The sequence below is a fragment of the Triticum dicoccoides genome, chromosome 6B, assembly GCF_002162155.2.
Source record: "Triticum dicoccoides isolate Atlit2015 ecotype Zavitan chromosome 6B, WEW_v2.0, whole genome shotgun sequence".
NCBI classification, from domain to species: domain Eukaryota; kingdom Viridiplantae; phylum Streptophyta; class Magnoliopsida; order Poales; family Poaceae; genus Triticum; species Triticum dicoccoides.
Window position 1 is genome coordinate 346,947,017 of NC_041391.1, and position 18,000 is coordinate 346,965,016.

Sequence of the window (18,000 nt, forward strand, 5' to 3'; positions counted from 1 at the left end):
TTTAAATTTCATGAGCACCTTTTGAATTCATGAATATTTTTTCAAATTTGATGATATTTTTTAAATGCAACTAAAAATCCAAAAAATAATAATTACATGCAACTAAAAATCCAAAAAAGAGTTAGTAATGGCGCACCCCTAGAAGGTGCGCCATTGCTAACCCTCCCCCCACTAAAATCACCCAGCCGGTCGGTCATCTCCCCCCTATCCGCCTCCCCTCCCCAACAACAAGACCAGAGCCACTGCGCCGCCGCCCCGACCCACTGCGCCACCGCCCAGACCCACTGCGCCGCCGCCCCTACCTGCGCTGCCGCCCAGACCCACTGTGCCCCTAGCTTCCCTCCACTCCTCAATCGCCCTCCCGGCCTCCCTTCCTCCTCCAGATCCGCCTCCCCGAGCGCGGCCGCCGTGCGTCACCGCGGCCATCGACCGCCCCGTGCTCCGTCGTCGTGCCTAGGAGCTGCGCCAAGCTCCGCTACACTGTCTTGGAGGATCCGTTCGAGCTGGAGATCCCCCATCCCCGCCGACCTCGCGCTCTCCTCCCTCGGAGCTGATCCCGTGTCTGGACTGGGGCTTCCACCACCTGCTGGCCTGCTGCCCGCCGCCCCCGTCTTCCTCAACTCCGGCCACCTCAACTTCGGTCTCCGCTCCACCTCTACTTGCTGCTGTGCCTCCCCGGTGAGCTTCTGGTAACTCATTTTCAATTGATGATAGTGGTGAAGAAGTAGGAGTTAGTATAAGGAGGAAACCATAGGTGATGAGTTCTTGGTTAGTTTGATGTAAATGAAGGGCTTGCATTCCCCCCCCCCCTTGTCTCGTTTTAAGAATTTCGAGTTGGCCATGAGCAAACTACTCAGAAATGAAATTTGATAGCAAATCAGGAAGAACAAGCCCAAGCCTTCAAGAATGGGATAGCAGTGAATTATGGGGGAAATCAGTCACTGGCAATATTCTAGGCAAAGAGAACAATTGGTTCTCACTTCTGTATTGTTTGTGCATATACTAGATTCGTTAAGATAAATTTCGATTTTGCATTATGTTGGTCCCATACATGAAATTTCAATATACTTGAGTACTTGTGTTTTTGTTGTATTATTCCTCTGGCTAAACCTCTTTTTTGTTTCAACATAAGATATCCTTAGCTCTGTTATAAGTTGTAACAATGGCCGTCGATTTACTTGTAGTTGGTTAAATCTAGGGCTGCTAAATAGGGCTGCTAATTAGGAATTTGGAAATATTCTACTGCCTTTCTTGTACTATTGCTCATGCGAGACCTGTGCCAGTGAGATACTCCTCTGTCAATTTTAATCATTATTGTAGGTTGTGTTCTAAAAGAAAAAATGTTCTAGTTCTTTGAACTGCGTATTTTTATATAAAAAATGTTTGGTTCTGTTCTAGAGGAAAATGATCTAGGGGTAGTAGTAGAAGTTCTGAGCATTTAGTTGTTTGTCTATTAAAAAAACTTCAACTAAAAAGAAGTGCAAGCCACTTTGGTGCTGAAATGTGACATTGCCATGGCTGATTGTTCTGAATGGTTCACCCACACCCAATGGGCATGTTAAATGCAATGCAAGTGCAAATTTGAAACTTTAAAGGAACTGCACATTTTTGCAAGAGAGAGATAGCACATGATGGTAGCATGGTTTATGATGTATCTGGGCCATGTATGACCAGTGAATAGGACTGGGGTGCCCACAACAACAACAAGAAAGCTAGCCTCTCCTATGTTATGCAAAAGGTATGGGCCAGTGTCAGGACCCCGACTCAATGCCACATCGATCTAGCATGTAACACCTCATATCACATTGCGGCCCCACGCACGGTATTCCCACGGGTGTCGCCTTACCTTTGCCCGGGACCGTTTGCGCCTTTTGGCACACGTATATGATAGTGTCGCTAGGATCCATATGATAAGGAGCCCGGGCTGACATGGCTAGTCGTAAACCCAAAGTGGCACAAACCTACAGGGACAGGCATCCATGACCCAGCATCGAACGTGTCGGTCATCAGCGAGTGAATCCAGGCTGTAGCACTAGGCTAGCAGGACTCCGGTGAACCGGGCTGTAGCGGGCTAACAGGACTCCGGTATTCATCGCGTGACATTTCCCCGAAGGGACAGACACAGGAACGAAGAAGGACACATGCCGGCCAGCCTAAGTGTTCCGGAGCAGTAGCAAGCTACCATGGCTCAGTGGAAGCACTAGGAGACATTTCCCGGTAAGAGAGGCTACCAAGGATAAACAACTAGATAGTCAGATCCCACACATACCAAGCATTTCAATAACATACACACAATATGCTCGATATGTGCAAATACAACATGGCATGACAACATGACTCTACAACTCAAGTATTTTATTCAATAGGCTCCGAGGAGCGAGATAATACAAACATGGGTCTCACGACCCAGCATTCAAAGCATACAAGTCAAAGCAGAAGCGGAAGTTTAACATGTCTGAGTACAGACATCTACCAAATGAAAAAGGCAGAGAAGCCTGACTATCTATAAGATCCTACCGAGGGCACAAGATCGTAGCTGAGGTAACAAGCTAAACGTCGAAGTCCACACAGAACTACTAGCGAGACTGAAGTCTCTCTGCAAAAACATAAAATAGGCAAACATGATTACAAATGTACCCAGCAAGACTTACATCAGAACTAACTACATATGCATCATTATCAACAAAGGGTTGGTGGAGTTTAACTGCAGCAAGCCAGCTTTGACTCGGTGGCTATCCTAAACTACGACTGCAAGTAACTCTTTTGAGGTGGCGGACACGAGTCCACATATTCACCATATCAATACACCACTATGGATCCGCTCCCGTCTCCCTACGAGAACGCCATCCATAGCACTCACCCTTATCTTGCGCATTTTAGAGTATCCACTTTCACTTGTCTATGAACTATACAGGCAACCCAGAAGTCCTTTACCGTGGACATGTCTATTCGAATAGATCATATTAACCCTGCAGGGGTGTACTTCTTCACACATGCTCTCACCACTTCCCGCCGTTTACACGACATGTACTCGGCAACCTTCAAGCGGAAGCCCAGCGAGGGTGTCGGCCATGACCTGACTAACCACACAAGTCTCTCGTCCAGGTTTATCGCCTATTCGGGTTCCATCCGCAAGCAAATCCGGCCGGGGTGTCGCTCACGACCCCAAACGATGTGTGCAGAGTTCCCAAGTCCACCATCCGGGTGCCACTTGGTACACCGGGCCACTGTGCCTAGTCTGTCCCAAGCCCACCTATACCGGGTGCCACTTGGTAGACTACTAACACTACCTACAAACACCAGAAACTAGTTGCAACTCCTGGACAGAGATCGAGTTGATTAATAAGTCGAGAGAGCTTGGAGTGCCCGGAGCTCAATGTGTGGTAGTAACTGTTCATCGATCACAAACACAGAACTCAATTCCTGAGGACGGCTGCAATGAGACAACCGACCATGTACTCCTACATGGCCTCTCACTACTACCTTTACCAAATCGTGTTCACACACTTAGCTCACACACAGTAGGTCATGTTTACACACTTCCAATTCATCCCCGATGAATCAAACCTGACTCAACTCTAAGCAGTACCAGGCATGACAAACAAACATGAATGAGTAGGCACAACAGGGCTCAAACAACTCCTACTCATGCTAGTGGGTTTCATCTATTTACTGTGGCAATGACAGGTCATGCAGAGGATAAAGGGGTTAAGCTACCGCAGCAAGTAACAGATGAATCGTTGTTGTCCTAATGCAATAAAAGAGAGCAGGAGCGAGAGAGTGGGATTGTATCAGAATGAACAATGGGGTTTTGCTTGCCTGGCACTTCTGAAGATAGTATAGTTCTTCATCGGTGTCATCGATCACATCGTCGGTACACGTCTACTGAGAGGGGACAAGCACCGACAAACAAATAAGAAACAAAATCAATGCAATGCACAATATGATGCATGATCATGACATGGCAGAATGAGTGTGTTGGACTAATGCAACTACAACAGATTAAATGGAGTTGTTTTGAATCCAAGATTCAAATTCAAACTCCACATAAGGCATTTCAAATGCCATTTATTCAAATTGTTGTATACAGCAGATTTAAGTTGTTCAAACATGCATCAAAATTGTACAGATGGATAGATTGGATTTTTCTGATCATTTTTCATATATAAATTATTTGATTTGGAGATACGGTTGATTTTCTATGATTTTTAGAAGTTTTGGTTATTTTCTGGAATTTCCTGTATAAGAATAATTCCAGTAACTGAATTGATGCGTCAGCACTGCGTCAGGGTGACGTCAGCGGTCAACTGGGTCGGCCAGGTCAAACCTGACCTATGAGACCCACGTGTCAGTGGTTAGTTAACTAACTAAACAGAGTTAGTTAGTGTTAACTAATCTAACACCTAAATAAACAGTGCCTGGCCCACACGTCAGTGAATGGACTAATTAATCTAAGTTAGTTAGCACTAACCTAAACCTAATTAGATATTAACAGGGCGGGCCCGCGCGTCAGTGACCCTGGGAGGTCAAACAAGGTCAACCCCAGGTCAGCAGGGTCAAACCCACCGACGACTTGACGCCGGCGAGGCCAGCCGCGGCAGCGAGCCTCGGGTTTGCGTCTCCGACAACCAAACGGCCAGCGGAGGGCATCTACGTGACGCGGACGCACGTCCGCATCGAGTGGTGGGGGCGGTTGGGCCTGGGGTGGCCGGAGTTGTCGCCGGCGATGACCTCGGCGGTTGCCGGAGCTCGGGTAAGCTCAGGGTCGAGGCTACGGCGGACGAGTCAGCGCGTGCGAGGCATCTACGGGCCCTACACGACACGGCGAGGTCAGTGGACAGGACGACAGGGCCGTTGCGTTCCGGTGCCACATCGGCGGCGAGCTCGGGCGACGGCGCGTGCGGGTGTGCTTGGTGCGGCGACTACGGCGAGTGGCAGAGAGAACGGAGAGGGGAAGTATGGTCAGTGGCTCACGGCGGATGCAGGGGTGGCCTCGGCATGCTCGGGGAAGCACCGGAGTGAGCGCATCGGCGAGGGGAATCTCCGGCGGCCGGCGACGAAGATGATGGAGATGGCGACGATGCAGGGCCTCCGGCGAGGCGCGGCTCGGTGAGGAGGAAGAGGGGGTCTAGGCGAAGCTCGTGGGAATGTCAGAGATGCGAGGGGGAGGCGGTGGCTGCGGCAGCAGCGAGCGGCGGCGATGAGCTTCGCTCGGGCAGAGAGGGAGAGAGAGCAGAGGAGGGGGAAGAGGTCGGGAGAGAGTGAGAGAGTTCCAGGGGGGTGCGTGTCAGCGTCCAGGGCGTCCAGAAGCTCAGCGGCAAGCAGGAGGTGGCGGGGCGTGTGCTTGCGCGCGGCAGCCACGCGCGCGCTGTCCTCCTGGCGAGAGGTCGGTGATGACTGGCAGAGGCCAGTGGGCTGGGCCTCTGCTGGGCCGTGGTGGGGCACCAGGTAAGTGGCCCAGGTAGGCTCTCTCTCTCTCTGGTTTTCCTATTTTTAGTTTCTGTTTTCAATTTTCTAAATTTGTTTCTGGATTTAGTAAAAATACTAAACCTCATCTAGAAATCCTGAAATAAATTGTGAGGACCTGTTGAATTATTTCCAACAACCCATATTGAGTTCCAGAATTATTTGAGCATTTATAATTGTTATAGCAATTAAATGCCCAAATTCAAATACATAACGATTTAATTCATGAGTCTAGAAATAGCCTAGAAATATGAGCATCATTTTTGCCAGAGGTTTTCACCTTTAACTAAAATCATGAACTTTTCCAAGAGCATTTTGGATTCATTGAAAAATATTTTACTTGAACCTATCTGAGTTTCATTTGGTGCTAGGGTTTGACCAATCCCCATTTCAATTTTCAAATAATTTTAAACATGAGGCATGGATGCTGATGCAACTATCTGCAAACAAATTCTAGGGATATGACAACTCACCCCCACTAAACAAGAATCTCGCCCCGAGATTCAAGACGTGAGGCAAGAAGACAAAGGGGACACTAAGCATCACAAACTTCATGATCCAATTGTCTCCTCGAGGTTGTTGATTTGTTGACTCAAATTGATCTTGACGTCTTTGCTTTCGAAATCTTCATCCAACACGAGGACAAGAAGCGAGACATGTCTACATAGACGGATCATTTTTATGATCACAAGATCAACCCGTGGAACAAGACATAGAAGCATCTCTCGAGCCGAGACACGAAGCATCTATTCAAAGAAATGGAGTGAAACAGATGACGAGGGTTCGCTAGGTAGTTAGCAAGTCCACTCTTAAGAAGGTGTTGAACGATTGTCAACATAGCAAGGAGTTGAGTTGCCATGATACCATAACGAGACAACTTAAGGAAGGTGACTTGTAGAAATAATTCCTTAAGTGGCAAAAAGAATTACTTTTGATTTAGAGATCATTGAGACTCTCTATACCAGGTTAGGGCAAATCTCGAGCGATCGTTGGAGGATTTCGGTAGAATGGCATACTCGGACTAGTATGGATGAGATGGATTACCTTGTTGAAGACAACACAATGGATGATTTCTGCTTATCATCAGAAATAGATGGGACCCATGGTAGGACCACTTTTGAAGATGATCCTAAACAACAATTACTGAGAGGGCAGCCCATGGAAATTGGCACAATGGCGGTGCAAGCTGGGACCAAAATGCAACTGTTGGGAATGTTCCAACCATCATATCTGCCTGATATTCAGATCTGGTTAGAAATAGGATACTTCAGACTCACATGTCTGAAAAGAAGAGTTGCAACACAAATCGGCGAGATAATGTTGCGAGATTCTCGGGAGATGAACTACGATAGCAAGCTCCAAAACATGAGCTGGTTCTGCTACATACATGTGAACACAATGTCCCAGACAAGCATGACCATGTAGTAGTCTTATAATAAAACACTACCGAGTTCAGGTGGGGAACCATCATCGAGGATATCGAAGTCTTTACGCAAGTCCATGGATTAGAGCCCAAGCATAGACTTCTCTTCCTTGAACAAGTCGATCAGTGGCTTGGTGTGCTAAGAATACATATAGAATGAAGGTTGCAAGTCTCCAGACCACAGAATACTTCGCACGTATGCATGACTGACTTGGGATGATTCCAGGGGAAGCAAAACAAGGTTTCTCAAATTCACGGCGGCAACTTGCATCATATGCACGTGAATTAGAGGAAGTCACTTCTTACATCCGAATATATGCTCCATGAACGGATGATGAAAGCATTGCTCACAAGTTTCCAACACTAGCTGGATGTTCAACATGAATCATGGGGGAGACGAAATGCTACTGATGGGCTCAATAGCAACTCATCGGAATTTCCATATCACTGGACTTCCACCATCATGCGAACACGGTGATAGTATTGGTCAGACCAAAAGATATAACGGTGTATGCTCGAGGAATCAACCACGAGTAAGACAATATTACGAATATCATTGGTTCTAACTTGATTTGACGATAGCCCACACTCAAATCAAGGTTTGGACGGGACGATAGATTCAACAACCGATCGCGAGGAACAATCGTTGAAGATATCATCTTTCTTCAACACACCCTCAAAAGGATATCCCTAAGAATGAACTAAGTCGAACAAGCTTTTATATTCCAACTCTCCAAGTTGTTGTTTGGCTTAACCAACTAGCTCAGGGGTATCCAACACAGATTCTTGGAGAATGACTTGTCTAGAGGAAAACCAACTTGATCACGAGCTCAACATAACAGTCAGGGGACAACCTGGTAATACTTCCGAGAAGATATTCGGAAAATCATGAACCACCGATATGTTACTAAGCTCGAGAACAATATTGCTTTTCGGGGCAAGATGATATGATCAAATGAGCGAGGGATTGACAAAATCCTAACTCAACGACCAAAGAGTGCACCGGAAATAGGGACTAGGTAGCACAATTAACCTTAGGGTGACGATTCAATAATCAACACGCTAAGAATGAGGTTATCGTCCATTTAACTACCGAACAACAGAGTTGCTAGCAGTATTGATTTCACACACCACGATTCACTTGTCGGCATTCCGGTTACAATAACACGGAAACCGAGGAATGAACAATGATGGCAAGAAGTATTACTGCGTCAAGAATTCATAAGAGATAGTGCAATTCTCATGACGATCCTGACATAAAGTGGTACTTCAGGGTAGAACAGAATCAATAGCTGGATTGGCATTTTGATCTGCAGAATACAACTACTTTGACCCAATCCTAGATATGGAAGAGGTACTGGAGTCTGTTTCTCCTAATCATCCCGAATAGAATGGCTCGACGGACCACAAGAGTAATAAGCATCGATAAACGAATGCATGCATACTCTTGACTATCAATTGATAGACGAGGTCAGAAGACAACTAAAGAGGGACAACCCAAAAGAACATATGATTTTTTGAGTTGTCGATGCATAGATTAGTATGTTGAACAAGTTCAACATATTTCTTCCAGATAACCTATACAGAAAGGTAGAACTGGCAGGGTCACAACATAGAATCGAGAACTCGTCAAGAGCACACTGGTTGTGATCTTTTGGTTCAACGAGGAACTTCTGCCATAAGTAGTTCATGGTATTTGGAAGAGGAGAATACAACAGACCTCAAGGACTATCACAAAGGTTACTAATATCCTAAAGGAACTAGCAAACACTATCAACATGAGGTAAGTAGGGTGAATCTCGGGTTCAAAACCCTAGGAATAGAATACCTACTAACTAAATTGCATCACGGGATGCTTCCAAGGATGATGGCCAGAATGATCACACTGGGAACACAAAACATGGCTAGATTACTAGGTGATCCCCTAAGATACCTAGGTCATAATAATAGCTCCAACATATACGTCAAGGCAATAGAGTACCTCAACTCACTGATTAGCGTGGTTAATCTGGCCCAAAGAAACATCAGGAACAGGAGGTAAGGATTTGCAAATGCATCAGACTATTTAGAAACCCGGGGTGACTCGGACAGCATAACGGTTGTAAATGCTCAAATGATTTGAGACAACCTACAAAGTGGTGGCATAACCACTCGACCATCAAAATATCAAGGTTCTGAGACCAACTATGAATACACGAAGACAGTAGGAACGGAACAGAGGCTTAAATCCATCAATCCTATAAGTCTACGGATTAGTCACACGTGATCCTAATAGAAAGAAGATAAGGCCTAGTTCCTTAACCCCGTTTGAAAGATATGATGATGCAGATCAGAAGGCATAAGGTAAAGGAGTAAAAAGATCCTTACGTTCCATCCCACAATCAATTCCCCTACATATAACTAAAGCATTTCTAGACTCAACTTCGACCAGTTTGGCTTGGTAATCCTACAGGCAGTCAGGCTCTGATACCAAAGCTGTCAGGACCCCGACTCAATGCCACATCGATCTAGCATGTAACACCTCATATCACTTTGCGGCCTCACGCACGGTATTCCCATGGGTGTCGCCTTACCTTTGCCCGGGACCGTTTGCGCCTTTTGGCACACGTATATGATAGTGTCGCTAGCATCCATATGATAAGGAGCCCGGGCTGACATGGCTAGTCGTAAACCCAAAGTGGCACAATCCTACAGGGACAAGCATCCATGACCCAGCATTGAACGTGTCGGTCATCAGCGAGTGAATCCAGGCTATAGCACTGGGCTAGCAGGACTCCGGTGAACCGGGCTGTAGCGGGCTAACAGGACTCCGGTATTCATCGCGTGACATTTCCCCGAAGGGACAGACAAAGGAACGAAGAAGGACACATGCCGGCCAGCCTAAGTGTTCCGGAGCAGTAGCAAGCTACCATGGCTCAGTGGAAGCACTAGGAGACATTTCCCGGTAAGAGAGGCTACTAAGGATAAACAACTAGATAGTCAGATCCCACACATACCAAGCATTTCAATAACATACACACAATATGCTCGATATGTGCAAATACAACATGGCATCACAACATGACTCTACAACTCAAGTATTTTATTCAATAGGCTCCGAGGAGCGAGATATTACAAACATGGGTCTCACGACCCAGCATTCAGAGCATACAAGTCAAAGCACAAGCGGAAGCTTAACATGTCTGAGTACAGACATCTACCAAATTAAAAAGGCTGCGAAGCCTGACTATCTGTCAGATCCTGCCGAGGGCAGAAGATCGTAGCTGAGGTAACAAGCTAAACGTCGAAGTCCACACGGAACTACTAGCGAGACTGAAGTCTCTCTGCAAAAACATAAAATAGCCAAACATGAGTAAAAATGTACCCAGCAAGACTTACATCAGAACTAACTACATATGCATCATTATCAACAAAGGGTTGGTGGAGTTTACCTGCACCAAGCCAGCTTTGACTCGGTGGCTATCCTAAACTGCGACCGCAAGTAACTCTTTTGAGGTGGCGCACACGAGTCCACATATTCACCATATCAATACACCACTATGGATCTGCTCCCGTCTCCCTACGAGAATGCCATCCATAGCACTCACGCTTATCTTGCAGATTTTAGAGTATCCACTTTCACTTGTCTATGAACTGTACAGGCAACCCAGAAGTCCTTTACCGCGGACACGGCTATTCGAATAGATCATACTAACCCTCCATGGGTGTACTTCTTCACACACGCTCTCACCACTTACCGCCGTTTCCACAACATGTACTCGGCAACCTTCAAGCGGAAGCCCAGTGAGGGTGTCGGCCACGACCTGACTAACCACACAAGTCTCTCGTCCAGGTTTATCGCCTATTCGGCTTCCATCCGCAAGCAGATCCGGCCGGGGTGTCGCTCACGGCCCCAAACGATGTGTGCAGGGTTCCCAAGTCCACCATCCGGGTGCCACTTGGTACACCGGGCCACTGTGCCTAGTCTGTCCCAAGCCCACCTGTACCGGGTGCCAGTTGGTACACTACTAACACTACCTACAAACACCAGAAACTAGTTGCAACTCCTGGACAGAGATCGAGTTGATTAATAAGTCGAGAGAGCTTGGAGTGCCCGGAGCCCAATGTGTGGTAGTAACTGTTCATGGATCACAATCACAGAACTCAGTTCCTGAGGACGGCTGCAATGAGACAACCGACCATGTACTCCTACATGGCCTCTCACCGCTACCTTTACCAAATCGTGTTCACACACATAGCTCACACACAGTAGGTCATGTTTACACACCTCCAATTCATCCCCGATGAATCAGACCTGACTCAACTCTAAGCAGTAGCAGGCATGACAAACAAACATGAATGAGTAGGCACAATAGGGCTCAAACAACTCCTACTCATGCTAGTGGGTTTCATCTATTTACTGTGGCAATGACAGGTCATGTAGAGGATAAAGGGGTTCAGCTACCGCAGCAAGTAACAGATGAATCGTTGTTGTCCTAATGCAGTAAAAGAGAGCAGGAGCGATAGAGTGGGATTGTATCGAAATGAACAAGGTGGTTTTGCTTGCCTGGCACTTCTGAAGATAGTATAGTTCTTCATCGATGTCATCGATCACATCGTCGGCACACGTCTACTGAGAGGGGACAAGCACCGACAAACAAAGAAGAAACACAATCAATGCAATGCACAATATGATGCATGATCATGACATGGAAGAATGAGTGTGTTGGCCTAATGCAACTACAACATATTAAATGGAGTTGTTTTGAATCCAAGATTCAAATTCAAACTCCACATAAGGCATTTCAAATGCCATTTATTCAAATTGTTGTATACAGCAGATTTAAGTTGTTCAAACATGCATGAAAATGGTACAGATGGATAGATTGGATTTTTCTGATCATTTCTCATATATAAATTATTTGATTTGGAGCTACGGTTGATTTTCTATGATTTTTAGAAGTTTTGGTTATTTTCTGGAATTTCCTGTATAAGAATAATTCCAGTAACTGAATTAATGCGTCAGCACTGCGTTAGGGTGACGTCAGCGGTCAACTGGGTCGGCCAGGTCAAACCTCACCTATGGGACCCACGTGTCAGTGGTTAGTTAACTAACTAAACAGAGTTAGTTAGTGTTAACTAATATAACACCTAAATAAACAGTTCCTGGCCCACACGTCAATGAATGGACTAATTAATCTAAGTTAGTTAGCACTAACCTAAACCTAATTAGAGATTAACAGGGCGGTCCCGCGCGTCAGTGACCCTGGGAGGTCAAACAAGGTCAACCCCAGGTCAGCGGGGTCACACCCACCGGCGACTTGACGCCGGCGAGGCCAGCCGCGGCGGCTAGCCTCGGGTTTGCTCTCCGGCGACCAAACGACCGGCGAAGGGCATCTACGTGACGCGGACGCACGTCCGCATCGAGTGGTGGTGGTGGTTGGGCCTGGGGTGGCTGGAGTTGTCGCCGGCGATGACCTTGGCGGTTGCCGGAGCTTGGGTAAGCTTGGGGTCGAGGCTACGGCGGACGAGTCGGCGCGTGCGAGGCATGTACGGGCCCTACGCGACACGACGAGGTCAGTGGACAGGATGACGGGGACGTTGCGTTGCCGGAGCCACGTCGGCAGCGACCTCGGGCGACGGAGCGTGCGGGTGTGCTTGGTACGGCGACTACGGCAAGTGGCAGAGAGAACGGAGAGGGGAAGGATGGTCAGTGGCTCGCGGCAGATGCAGGGGTGGCTTCGGCGTGTTCGGGGAAGCACCGGAGCGAGCGTGTCGGCGAGGGGGATCTCCGGCAGCCAGCGACGAAGATGATGGAGATGGTGATGATGCAGGGCCTCCGGCTAGGCGCGGCTCGGTGGGGAGGAAGAGGGGGTCTAGGCAAAGCTCGTGGGAACATCGGAGATGCGAGGGGGAGGTGGTGGCTGCGGCAGCAGGGAGCGGCGGCGATGAGCTCCGCTCGGGCAGAGAGGGAGAGAGAGCAGAGGAGGGGGAGGAGGTCGGGAGAGAGTGAGAGAGTTCCAGGGGGTTGCGTGTCGGCGTCCAGGGCGTCCAGAAGCTCATCGGCAAGCAGGAGGTGGTGGGCCGTGTGGCTCGCGCACGGCGGCCACGCGCACGTTGTCCTCCTGGCGAGAGGTCGGTGATGACTGGCAGAGGCCAGTGGGCTGGGCCTCTGCTGGGCTGTGGTGGGGCACCAGGTAAGTTGCCCAGGTAGGCTCTCTCTCTCTCTGGTTTTCCTATTTTTAGTTTTTGTTTTCTATTTTCTAAATTTGTTTCTGGATTTAGTAAACATACTAAACCTCATCTAAAAATCCTGAAATAAATTGTGAGGACCTGTTGAATTATTTCCAACAACCCATATTTAGTTCCAGAATTATTTGAGCATTTATAATTGTTATAGCAATTAAATTCCCAAATTCAAATACATAACGATTTAATTCATGAGTCCAGAAATGGCCTAGAAATATGAGCATCATTTTTGCCAGAGGTTTTCACCTTTAACAAAAATCATGAACTTTTCCAAGAGCATTTTGTATTCATTGAAAAATATTTTACTTGAACCTATTTGAGTTTCATTTGGTGCTAGGGTTTGACCAATCCCCATTTCAATTTTCAAATAATTTTAAACATGAGGCATGGATGCTTATGCAACTATCTGCAAACAAATTCTAGGGATGTGACAGCCGGGCCCAAAGGAAAGAGAGTAGTATTGAGGTCCTCATTTTATGTTACTGTAGAACTACTACCGCAATAACTATTGTGCCACTGGACTGGACCATCTGATCTGCTCAAGTGTGCATTTTAATTGCACTGTCAAACTTATTTGTTGACTCAAGTTAGTTTGAATTGGCAACCCTTGTTTGTTCATCTCAAAAAAAGAGAGAGAAGGAAACTCTTGTTTGAAGGGGCATCACAATACTTGTGATGATGCTACTGCTGTTGTACTACTTGTGATGATGATGCTGTTGTACTACTTGTGATGCTTCTGCTACTTGTGATTTTGTCAACTTGTGATGCTGCTGCTACTTGTGATCTTCTGAAATGACCCCTTTCTCCTGAAATCTTGATTAATTTCCGTTTCGGTTGAGAATGGGGCACTCCTAGGTCAAGAAAATTAGCAAAGGTCATGCCCAATTTTCTTGACCTAGAAGGTGCCCGATTCTCAACCGAAACAAAAATTAATCAACATGTATCTTGACATCAACCAACTTTCTGGACACATCCCTTGACAACTATGTTACCTTGAGAATGTGGACTTGGACCTTAGCAACAACACACTAATAGGTTCCATCCCAAAACACCTAGGCAATATCACAAACATCACTCAATTGTTCCTTGACAATAACAAACTTTTTGGCGACATTCTTTGAGAATTAGGTTATTTGGTCAACATAGAGATCTTGTTCCTTGACAATAACAAACTTTTTGACCAAACCTTTTTTCCTATTTAGAGTGAACATGCCAACAATGATGAGGCCTGCGGTTCGGGCAAGCAATTCTGGGAGCTATCCCAGGAGATGGAGGAAGAACCTCACCGCTATGAGGACGCCGCGGAAGACACCGATCCCGACTACACAACCCCTAGTGGCGTCGGGGATGACACCACTGATGGTGCTGCCGAGGATGCCACCACTGATGATGGCAGCGCACGCACAGATGGCAGCCAACTGAAGATGCAACGGAAGGACCAGCGCCCGAACGTGCTCGGCACCGTCAAGGAGGAATTTACTGAAGTGTCCTCAAGTGGGCATCCAACGGCGCCCAAAGACTTAGTCAGTGGGTACTCGGGAGAACTCGGGTGCATTCTCAGGAGCACCGTCTCGATCAACACTGAAAACCTAAGGCATCGTGACCGAGGGAATTTGTGCAACCTCCTCTTCACGAAGCTGCATGAACGATACAAGTTCCTCGGTGACTTCGCAAACACATGCCTCTCAGGGAATAAAGTGAACAGTGCCGCCCTCATGAAGATGAGCATGGCCCTGGCTACTTGGAGAGCCGCGGTGAAGAGAAGGATTCTAAGAGTTGATAGTTATGATAAGATCAAGGAGACAAATCCTTCGATCAGCGAAGCAGACTACCGGGAGTTCAAGATCAAATGCGAGAGCAACGCAACCACGGAATGAAGTCAGTGGGGGAAAGATATGCGGGACTTGAACTTAGGGGTCCACAAACTCGGTCCCGGCGGTTACAGAGTGGCGCAACCTATATGGGACAAGGAGGACGCGGAGCATGCCGAGCAAGGCCTACTGACCCTCTTCGATAAATACCGTGAAAAGCAGACCAGGAACTATGTTAGGGCCCGGTACAAGGTGGACCCGGTAACAAAGGAGCTTACCACGGATCCGAAGACCAAGGCGCTTGAGCTTGTTCTGGTAAGGAATACACCCCCGCGTAATTAGCTCCATATGGTTGCATTCTCATTAATGAAGCCAAATTTCTAAATGATTCATGTTCCTTCCGCAGGATACTGAAAGCAGTAGCGTGGGGTTGTCTCAGAGCTCCTCTTGGGACACCACTTTAAATAGGGCGTTGAACATAATCAAACACAAGGATAAGTTCAGTAAGCCGTCATCAGCAGGTCGTGTGGCCGGCAAAGGCTTGTCCACAAAATGGTCGGAATACTATAACGCTGGGCGAAAGGAGAGAAAGACCAGCTCGGAAAGCTAGGAGCGTGAGGTTCAAGAACTCAAGGCACAAGTGGCGCGGATTCCGGAGATAGTCGAAGAGCAAGTGCGAGACCAACTGGGAGCAACGATTTCCACCATTGTGCCTACCTTGATTGAGGAGCCGCAGGCATGGATTGCGGGCGGCCAACAGGGGCCTCCCCCGATTCCCAGCTTCATGGGCAGCAACTCGCACAACGCAGTATTGGTGTCTCCGGCGGAGGCGGTATTGGTGTCTCCGGTGCCGGCATTGGAGCTTAATGCACCCGCATGTGGGAATAATACGCCGGCTGGCACCTCGGCAGCAAGAGGCCCCTCCGTCACTTGCACGCCCGCTGTTGGCGGTGCCTCGACATTAGCCGAGCTCGACGCCATCATGGTAACTAAGCCTCGGCCGATGACTTCATCTTCTTGCCTTTGACTGGGCATCCCTGACGCCCTACATGTTTTTGCAGGGCACCACCGACATTCCATGCACTCTCCTACACTTCATGGATAGTGAGTTGATCGATGTCGCCAAGGCCAGAATCGTTCAACCGGGCAACCGAGTGTTCCACGGTAATCCGATGCCACCCACCGTGTATAGGGTTCAACTGGTTTGGGTGCTGCCAGGCTGCGACGACTTGTTACCTCCGTTTCGACCCCCTAGGGCCGGCGAAGATGATGTGATGACCCTCAGTGCCTACTTATGCTGGCCCCTGCTTTGGACGAAGAGCCAGATTCGTTTGGGGGCGGGGGACACCACCCCACAGACAACACTGCCAGTCGTGACGGCGCCAAGGCATGGCAAGACCGCCGCAATGCTACCGCCGTCAGCTGATCCGGACATGCATATGGCACAGGATCCGGACGAAGACAGCGGCAAATTTACCAACGTTGATATGTACTTCAACGAACATGGGTACGGTGATGAATTCTTGGGGCCTCCTTCTCAAGAACCCAACCCTGCAAAAGACGATCGCGATCTAGCTGGTACCGCGGAGAAACCCAATTGCAACAGGCGTCGTCTGGCGTTCAGTTCTCAGGATACGCCTCTAGCTGCCGCCTTCACCGAGCCTCAGATAGCCGAGGTGCGAAATATTATTAGCCCCAACACACTCAAGAAGGCGGTCTCTGAGCAGAACTCGATCTCATTACAGCAGAAGAAGCAGAAGGGACAGAAAAGAAAAAATAACAAGGGTGCGAGCCAGCTGGCACCGAGTACGATCCGTGCTCAGGACGGGCCACCTTCACCTAAGGATATCTCGAAGAGGGTGCATGTGGCGGGTAGGCCGATGCTACCGACTAATCTGCTCAATGCTGCAACAGGTGCTATGCGGAGTCTACATGACAGTGTTCTGTCTTTGGAGACGTCTCTTCGAGAATGATGTGGCATACCTGGTTTTCGTGGCCAAGGTGCTAGAGGGCAAGGGCTTTGTCGATAGCACCATCGGGGGTATGATCGTCCCTGCAGTTTGATGACATCTTCGCTATGTTTAACCTTCATCAGCTTCACTACACCTTCATTCGGCTATTTCCGCTCAGTATGGAGATGCGGATCATTAGAGACAAGACCTCGGACATCGTGATAGTCGACCCCTTCTACATGCGTGCAAAGATCTTGGGCAGCGCTGGGGACCGGAAAGTCGCGAGTTCATACCTCGAAGGCGTCATTCTGGCGAACCCAGATAAGGATAACTTCCTCGTGCGTTACTTTCCCGAGTAAGTCATCCCCTCACCGCCCCTGTAACATATGATTTCTTAGATTTTGATCATTCTTATTTTTCTAACATTTCGTGTTTTGTGCAGTGACACACATTGCACATGCATCCTCTTAAGCCCGAAATATTCCATGGCCACATATTTCAACTCGGACCATCAGTCGAAGAAAGACTACACAAATATCAAGAAAGTTCTTGATGATGCTCTCCCCGGCTACGCCAAATCTGGAGGCACCTTCAGGAGGCCAATTTGTAGGTACGGCAAGCACGTGTTCACCCACGTAAAGACGTTCCCCTGCATCAAGCAGCCGCCTGGCGGTCAGAAGGATGCCTACTACGCCCTCCATCACATGCGGGCAATCGTACGGGACCATAATCAGCTTCTGCTACCAACTAATCTGAAAGATTGGGCCGCACGCTTGTCGGCAATCCAGGACGCGAACATCAGACAAGAATTCTTTCGCATCCAGTCGGAGTTTGCGGAAATCATCCATCAAGATGTCCTTCGTACCTCGGGGTAGTTCTACCTCAGATATCAACCCTCCAACAGTGTAATAGAAACAATGCTACAAATGCAGACTGACAACGACCGTGATTTCATGACCATCACAATAGACAGTGGCTTCATCCACACTCCGGTCCCTGAGTCGAGTCGAGAGTAATGATGCTATGTAGTTCTGAAATATCGATTAACTCATGTTGTAATTAAACTTTAATGAACTTGTATGTCTCTTTAGTTTGGACAGTCGTTCAACCTATATGTAAT